The sequence below is a fragment of the Centruroides sculpturatus genome, unplaced genomic scaffold (assembly GCF_000671375.1).
Source record: "Centruroides sculpturatus isolate CEXI.00-Female unplaced genomic scaffold, Cexi_2.0 scaffold135, whole genome shotgun sequence".
Taxonomy (NCBI): Eukaryota; Metazoa; Arthropoda; class Arachnida; order Scorpiones; family Buthidae; genus Centruroides; species Centruroides sculpturatus.
Genome location: NW_019384343.1, coordinates 354,155 through 362,154, shown reverse-complemented (window position 1 = coordinate 362,154; position 8,000 = coordinate 354,155). Strand labels below are relative to the sequence as shown.

The following is an 8,000-nucleotide window of genomic DNA, read 5'->3' as shown; positions in this document are numbered from 1 at the left end:
TGTATATAATGCCTAGTACATAGGATTGATTAAAGACTTCAAATCAACATGATGACATTTTGACGTTTCAGTTAAAGATTTTGAGTAGTAAAATCCTACCATATGACATTAAAAAAAAGTTTTTTTGAGTCATTTCACTAGTAATCTACTGAGAGGAGAGATGTTTTTCTTGCTTGAAATGAAAACATTGCATTTCATGGAGTCTACATTATGTTATATTAAATTTATTTTACTTCAGATAATAAATTTTTATTTTTTTAAAAAGTATTGCGAAAAAATGTCTGTTTTTAACTATTCAACGAAAAAATAATCCATCCAATGTCATGATATAAAATAAGAAACAGAAATATTGATAAATAGAAAACTGGAAATTAAATAAAAAATATATTTACAGTTTAAAAAAAACTTATATTTTTAATCAATTATGATTTTTATATAATAATTTTAGCTTATTTTAATGCTAAACAATGAAAATTTAGTGCATTTTTCTATAAGATTATTATTAAAATTTAATTATTACATTTCTTGTGTAGATTTCTATAAATTCATATACTATAATATTAATAAATAATTTTTAGCTGATATATATTATAAAAACCAACTTATATATTGAAAATATTTAATTTTTCTTCAATTAAATTATGGAAAATTTAAGTTCTAAAAATATTCTTCTATAAGAAAATGCATACATAAATATACACCTTATCGTATCAAGTGTATATTTAGGTGTTAGAGTTACAGTAATTACAGTATAAATTATATAAACTATGCATACACAAACACTCACAAGTATAGGGTAAATGGGGGTGAAATTTGAAACCGACCAGTTTCAGAACAATCACTTATTGTAAAAAAAAACTATAAACAGAGAAAATTAAATTAATCGCACTGTAAATACCATAACTATTAATTAAAGACCATAATTCGCAAACATCTAAGCTTATTGAGAATGACGATATTACATTTCAAAACGGTCCATTTCATCCCAATGTAAGGATGAAGTGGACCATACTTAATTTTGATATGCATTGAAATGGGCTTCATGCTTTTCAATTATGATAATCGAACTAAAACACAAACACACTGAAACAAACTCACTACATTAAAATAGTTTAAAATAGAAAAATTCACGAACATAGTATAAAAATATACAATGGGTATGGAAAAAGGTTCTCTCAGTGCTCACAAAGCAGAAAGAGCCATAAATAAAAATAAGAGCCATTTTCCTAACCACCATTGTATAACGAAGTGGTTCTAAGGTTCTGGGTCCTCTGGAAGATCCCTAAGAATTTGGTTTTTATTATTTTGGAAACTTCTTGGAGCTATTTTGTCTTTTAGGAAGCCAAGACCCCGTTCCCTATCTAGTTACCCTACTGACTGGCTAGTTCTCATGAGTTAGATCTTGCCCATAATGGATATAATTTGAGATTAGCCGCATATAACCCATACATTGTGATAATGATTCACTTCATCCCTTGATACAACTTACCCCTTCTCACCTACAGTAAAATAGTGTATGTATTTTAACACATGTAGTGTAGTGTAGTTTATATAATACTGTAATATAAACTATATATGTGTAAACTAAAAAAGGTAATTGGATAAAAAGTAAAAGTATTGGATAAAAGAGCCAATTCTCGTATATAACATCTATCAATGTAATATATATCATTTTCTAAACTAGAAATTGTATTGATGTTATGAGAAGTTGTCAATATTGAATCGTAGACATTATAAAAAAAATTGAAATCTGAGAAGGGAAAGCTCTTCTATGAGATCTCCTCCTCTTCTAAGAGCTGCACTTCCTCGTACAAACAAAAAAATTGATAGGTATGCTATTCATAATAGAAAATACTTTTCATGCTCTATATACTATTAAAACTGAATATACACGCGTAGTTTCTATCCTATATAAAGCACGAAAACTATTTTTCTATTTTCTGAAAGATGAAAGTAATTATCAATATATATATATATAATAATATTTACCATTCTTTGATGTTCTGTGTACCGTAACTGTTTATTATAACGTGTTGAATTACGTAAAATACTTTAAAATAAATTTTAAAATATTTAACAATAATAAAATTATGTTAAGTCCTTGTATCGCCTATATAACGGATTATTTTACAGGATGGCCCAAAAGTCAGTTAACTGCTCCGAATAAGAGTCATAGATAAATTTATCGAGATATGAATCTTTTGATGGGTACAAATTAAAAATCTAAATGTCAGTTTAAAAGATTTCTAAGAATAATCTGGGTAAAATCTTTGCATTGACGATTTTATCAATGAGAGTCCAAATACTTCTATTAATGATTTCTTAGAGTTCCGCAATCCTTCTAAAAGCTAATTCTCACTTTTCCTACTTAATATAAAAATGCTTATTGTTTAAAATGTTTATTTGTATATTACACCTATTATATATTATATTATTTGTATGTGTTATATGTATTTTAATATTATACGTGTCGACAATTCATGTGATATTCATAATCTCTCTTAATAACAGCAATAATACATTTTCTGTATATGCGTGTGTGTGTAGATTGCTGTTGCCAACATATTTGTATTATTCGCTAAGAATTTATATAATTATCATTAACAATAATCTCTCATATATTTCTTAAACAAGCAAACTATTATTAGAAGAGAAACTATCGTACTTTTCAATTTAAAAAAGAGGTATTTTTATTATGTATAAAGTATCTTTTGGAATTATATTTCTAAACAATAAATTCTAAAGTTTTCAATTGAATTAAATAAAAAAGTTTTGCTTTATATTCAAACTGTAGCTTAACAATTATATATTCATTACAACAAATTATTTTATGATCATTTCAACATATTTATATTGAATTGATTGAGCTAAATATTGTTTGAGTGTTATATTGAGGTATGATTTATAACGTTTTCTATAGTTAAACAACGTTAATATTGAGAATATGAATCGTACAAGCTATAAAGAAGATTTCGTCGAAAATTCTCAACTTTCTTTTGCTTGTTAAGCAATTTATTTTATTGTAGGAGTTGTGTGTTAACTCGTAAGAGTTTCTCATTTAAGAAATTTAGTTATTATTTAAGCTATAAGAACCATTTCCTCGACCATTACAAAACGAGACTAGACTACTCAACTAGATTATCGCTATAATTACCCTTTTAGTACTAATTATATCAATGATTACAATTACACAAATCTCTACGCTGTCTTATAAAGGATATTCCTCTACTTCCTATCGTACTTTTCTATCTTAAACATTGCTTTCATTCTATTAATGGTAAGATCCATTTATGACTCTTATCACATTAAACGAGAATAAAACTTGTGAAAGTTACCGAGAAACTTCTTAATATTACGTAATTTATAATAATATTCATCTCCTTGATTAAAAATATACCAGCCAATATTTAATTAAAAACAGTTTAGTGATAAATTTACATATTAAGGAATTCATTCAGAAAATAATTTTTGCTATAAAATTTTTATAGCAACGTGTATTTAAAATAATATATATATATATTTAATACTTTTAATTTGAAAATTTTATATTTAAATTACATTTCTGTAATCTAAGTTTTAAGAGATTCGAAGAAATAAAGGATTCACTGTTAAAAACAAGGATAACTTTTACAGTAAAAACACAGATTCACACACATTCACGAGGGGGTCAAATCGATTTATGCAAAACAATTGTCTGCCATCTCAATGTCCCACCAGTGCCTAGAATTGTTAATTTTGCTCAACATTTTTGCCTGTTTTTCCTTAAAACACTCGAAGGTTAATTAGCAAAAGATCAAAAAAGGAGACGATACCGATCAGACAGATCACGAAGAATTCATTTTTAATGTTACAATGACGAACAGGAAGAAGTTGTTTCTTTAGTGTCTTAAACACAACTCAATATTTTCTAAATACAGCATATTATACACTGAAAACTTTTCAATCAAGTCACTAATCATAGCATTTGAGTGTATAAACAAAACAGATTTAAACATCACTTCGTGATGTTTAGACCCGAGTTCTCAATTGAAGATAAATTAACATATGACGTATAAAATGCATTTCATTTTCACAATAGAAACAATTAATTTTATGCTGAAAAACAATACGAGATAAAGAACGAATTTCTGTCAGAACTGTAAAGGAATTTTTGATATTAGTAGCAATTGCTCCAATTGTTTAATTAAAAATATCAGAAATTGCTACTTATCAGAGTCTTATTTAAAGATAAATATATTATTCAGATTTAAACTCGAATTACTCTTATATATTTCTTTAAATTACCTTTACAGTTCAACTCTTTTAAATTAAGAGATGCAACTTCGTTCGAAAACGAAGCATAAAGACAGTTAATGATACAATAAAAAAGCAATTAAAAATAATTAAATATTTAAATTTATACTTAAATTTCATATACAATAATTAAACTTTTAATATTTTTATTTAATTGCGAATAGTCTCTTATAATCGATTCTGAAACCTAAAGAGTGATGCTTTAAAAGTTTTGCATTAGAAAAATCGTTTAATTTTAAGTTAATTAGTAATAATTAAAAAGAAATGAATTCTGTATGAATTAAATTGATATCTGTTTTATGTTCATTCACTAAATTATTGTATAAATTACCTTTTTTTAAAGCATACACTAACAATAAATGATTTAAAATAATTGGCTTCTTGAAAAATAGGAAAAAAAAGTAATATAAAATTTTTCAATTTATTATTATTACTTTAGTAAAGTTTTTTTTTAAATATATTATCTCGTTATGTAAAACGATACCTTTCGGCATCATCTACTTATACAAATATCCAACAATTTAACATTAAATTATTTTATTTTTTTGGTTATCTTCTCCAATTTAGACCTTAATTTTAAATATAATAAAATGTTTAATAAGTTAAAAGTTTAACTCATTAAATTTTATAGATATTTTTTAATGAAATTATAAAGTTTACTTACTTCTTAAATACACTTTTAGACAAATAATAGTAATAATAATAATAATAATAATAATGCACTACGTCGAATTTTATCTAAAATAAAAGACCATATGCACTTAAACGATAATTCTTTATTCCTAAAAAAATAAGATAAAGTTTCAATATTTGATAAAGTACTTTACAAATAAATTATATATCTGTCTTTATATATTTTTTTATTTAATTTCGATAGAACAATAAATAAATTTAATTTATTGACAACATCAAACATTCTAACACTCCTTAATTTTTTATTATTTTTTTGCTCTTCTTCCTCCCTGATGTATCAGTTTTCTTTTAGATTTATCTTCAAAATTTTATTGCAGAATCCCATTTTAAGAGTTTACATATAAAAATGCATTAATAAAAAGCAAATAAAATGCCAAAATACGTGTTTTTTTAAACATTTAATCTATAAAACTAAATTATGGAAAAGATGCGAGTTTTTTTTTTGGTACACTAAAATTGCTATTTTTGTATTAAAAAATAAATAATTTTTTTAGTAGAAAATATTCTAAAATCTTTATATTTTATATCTGAAAATATTGTTTTATAATAAAATTTTTATTTCATTAACAACATTTATAATATCCTTAACGTGTCAAAAGATCATTTCTATAAAGATTAAAAGATTATTTATATGTTTACACGTCATAATTATAATGTATTAAAATTATTATACTGTCTAGAAAGTATTTTTAACTATAAAATAAATAATTTACTGTAATTTTCTCTTTATAGCATCATAAATATGGTCATATTTTTTAAAGTATAATTTCCCCTATTATTATTATTAAGAAATTAAATGATTTATAATTATAAAAATTAATAAAAAAGATTTAATTCTTTATTTGTAAAAAAAGTTTAATACTTTTAACATATTTCTTTTAATATTAAAAACAAAAAAAAACAGTATTTTAATGGCATTGCTTGCAGCAATTCTGATTTTTTTTCTGCTTAAAGTATAGGTTATGTTATTGAAATTTTATTTAGTATTTTTTTATAAAGATTTTCAATTTAACTGCCTGATTTTATATTAAAAAATATATTTTAAAAAACTTAATATATATATATTTTTTACTATTTTACAAATAGAATTGCATGCTTTTTTTACTTGAATTTAATTAAATTTAAATTAAAAATTGAACTTATACAGGATGGCCCAAAAGTCAGTTAATCGTCGTAATAACTACATCCTGTTAATCGTATTTTTACTACGTTTCTATCAACTTTATAAAAAGAAATTTCCTGAAAATTCACTTTACCATTCATTCAAAAGTGTACCTAAAATGGAGTTTTAGGTACTAATTTTTGGGCCATTCTGTAAGTTAAATTAAACACACAAAGGCTTATATTTATAATTTTTCTTACAAATTATAATTATTTTTAAATAAATTATCGCAGAATTAACCTTTACAAGGTTGAAAATGTATGTAGAAATTATTTTAAATTAAAAATAAGTAGAATAAATAAATAAATAAATAACATTTCAAGTTTGTTTCTAAGAAACATTAATTTTATATTTTTAGATCTTTAAATTATCTTTAAATAAGGAGAAATTAAATTAAATTATTATTATTATTTTTTTTACAGAAACTTAGCGGTCATTTAACAAGATTTATATAATTCTATGCAATTATTTATCATCTGACATTGCAACTAAGTAGCACTTCAGCATAACAATTTTGCTTTTCACAGCCTGTGAATAATGTGTTTTCATGATTATAGATATAAATGTTGAAAGTGTACGACTCCTTTGAAATTTTGCTGAGATGTATAATAGTTCAGTAATAAATTATTATATTTATCCTATATCATTTCTCATTAATTTAAAGAGTATCGTAAACGAATGGAATTTGTTCTCTTTTATCTAAATTTTACTACAAGAGGATGCTGAATTCAAAGTCGAAGAATTTAGTTTTGTTTCCATTTGGTAATATTAAGGGGGGGAAAATGTATGATTTTTTATTAAATTTTTATTGTTAAAAGTGAAAATTGTATTGTAAATTATACTGTAAAACAAAATTACTTTAAAAAATAAACATATTTGAGAAGAGAAGCATCTAAAATAAGCACATTATTCTTTATCCTTGTTAGGAGCATCTTAGTGAGAGGATGGAGATAAGAATAGATTACATTTTATTTTATAAAATACAAAATTTATAAAACTAACTTTAAAATATTTTTTTATTAATTTAAAATTTCGCAAATAAGTTAATTAAAATTAAGGATATGAAGTATTAATAAACGAGATCTTATATAACAACAGTTAAGTGCACTTAAGTATAATTAATCAAAGAAGGGGGTGGAAAAAACTAAAATTTTTTACTCAATCCATCGCAAAAACATCCATAAAATTATTATTAAACAAATTATTTAATTAGATTTTAATGCTTTTTTTTCATTTTAAGTAATAGAAGAGTCACACACTTCAAGGAAAAAGGGAGTGCATTAAGTATGTTTAGAATATTTAAAAACGAAGTAAAAGTTATTTAAAGGGTCATTCATCATCCGTTTAACTATACGAGAAAATATTCTGACTCCTATTAACGATACAAAATTTTAAAAAAATAAAATAGTATGAAATGTTCTTGAGATGATTTCTTTGATGGAATTCATCTTAAGTAAGTTGCTATTCTAAAAATATTAAGTAGAAAATCCTTTACTTACTTCAACTCAAGTATCGAATTTTTTTTTCCTCTTCCTACTAAATTAATGTTTTTATAGATTTACGCTTTAATTATATATTAATCGATAAAAATTAATTTTTAATTTTTAAAGTACATTTTATACGACGAAATTATAGAATAAACTTCTTAAATTACTCCTTTCTAGAGCATCTGCTCCTAGGAAAAAAAATGCAAATTTTCCTTCAAGAAATCGAAGGAAAACAAAAATTAGCATTTTATAATGTTTAAAATGTATTTATAAATTTTTATTTAATATCTCTTGAGATATATTTAATTAAAATATAAAAATGTTATTATATAAATTCATATTATAAAATTTTAATTTTTTTATTT

At 23.3% G+C, this 8,000-nt stretch overlaps 1 protein-coding gene across 2 annotated transcripts in view; it reads right to left on the bottom strand.

Moving 5' to 3' along the window:
* LOC111634846 (dopamine D2-like receptor) overlaps nt 1-8,000 on the bottom strand; it is a 203,437-nt gene that overhangs the window by 147,602 nt on the left and 47,835 nt on the right. Inside the window, exon 1 of one of the 2 annotated variants that reach the window (XM_023379692.1) lies at nt 7,648-7,833. The exons of the other annotated variant lie outside the window; for it this stretch is intronic. The gene's annotated coding sequence lies outside the window, so the exon portion shown is untranslated. Of the gene's footprint in view, nt 1-7,647; nt 7,834-8,000 lie in introns of those variants that run through there. 2 annotated transcript variants of the gene reach the window in all.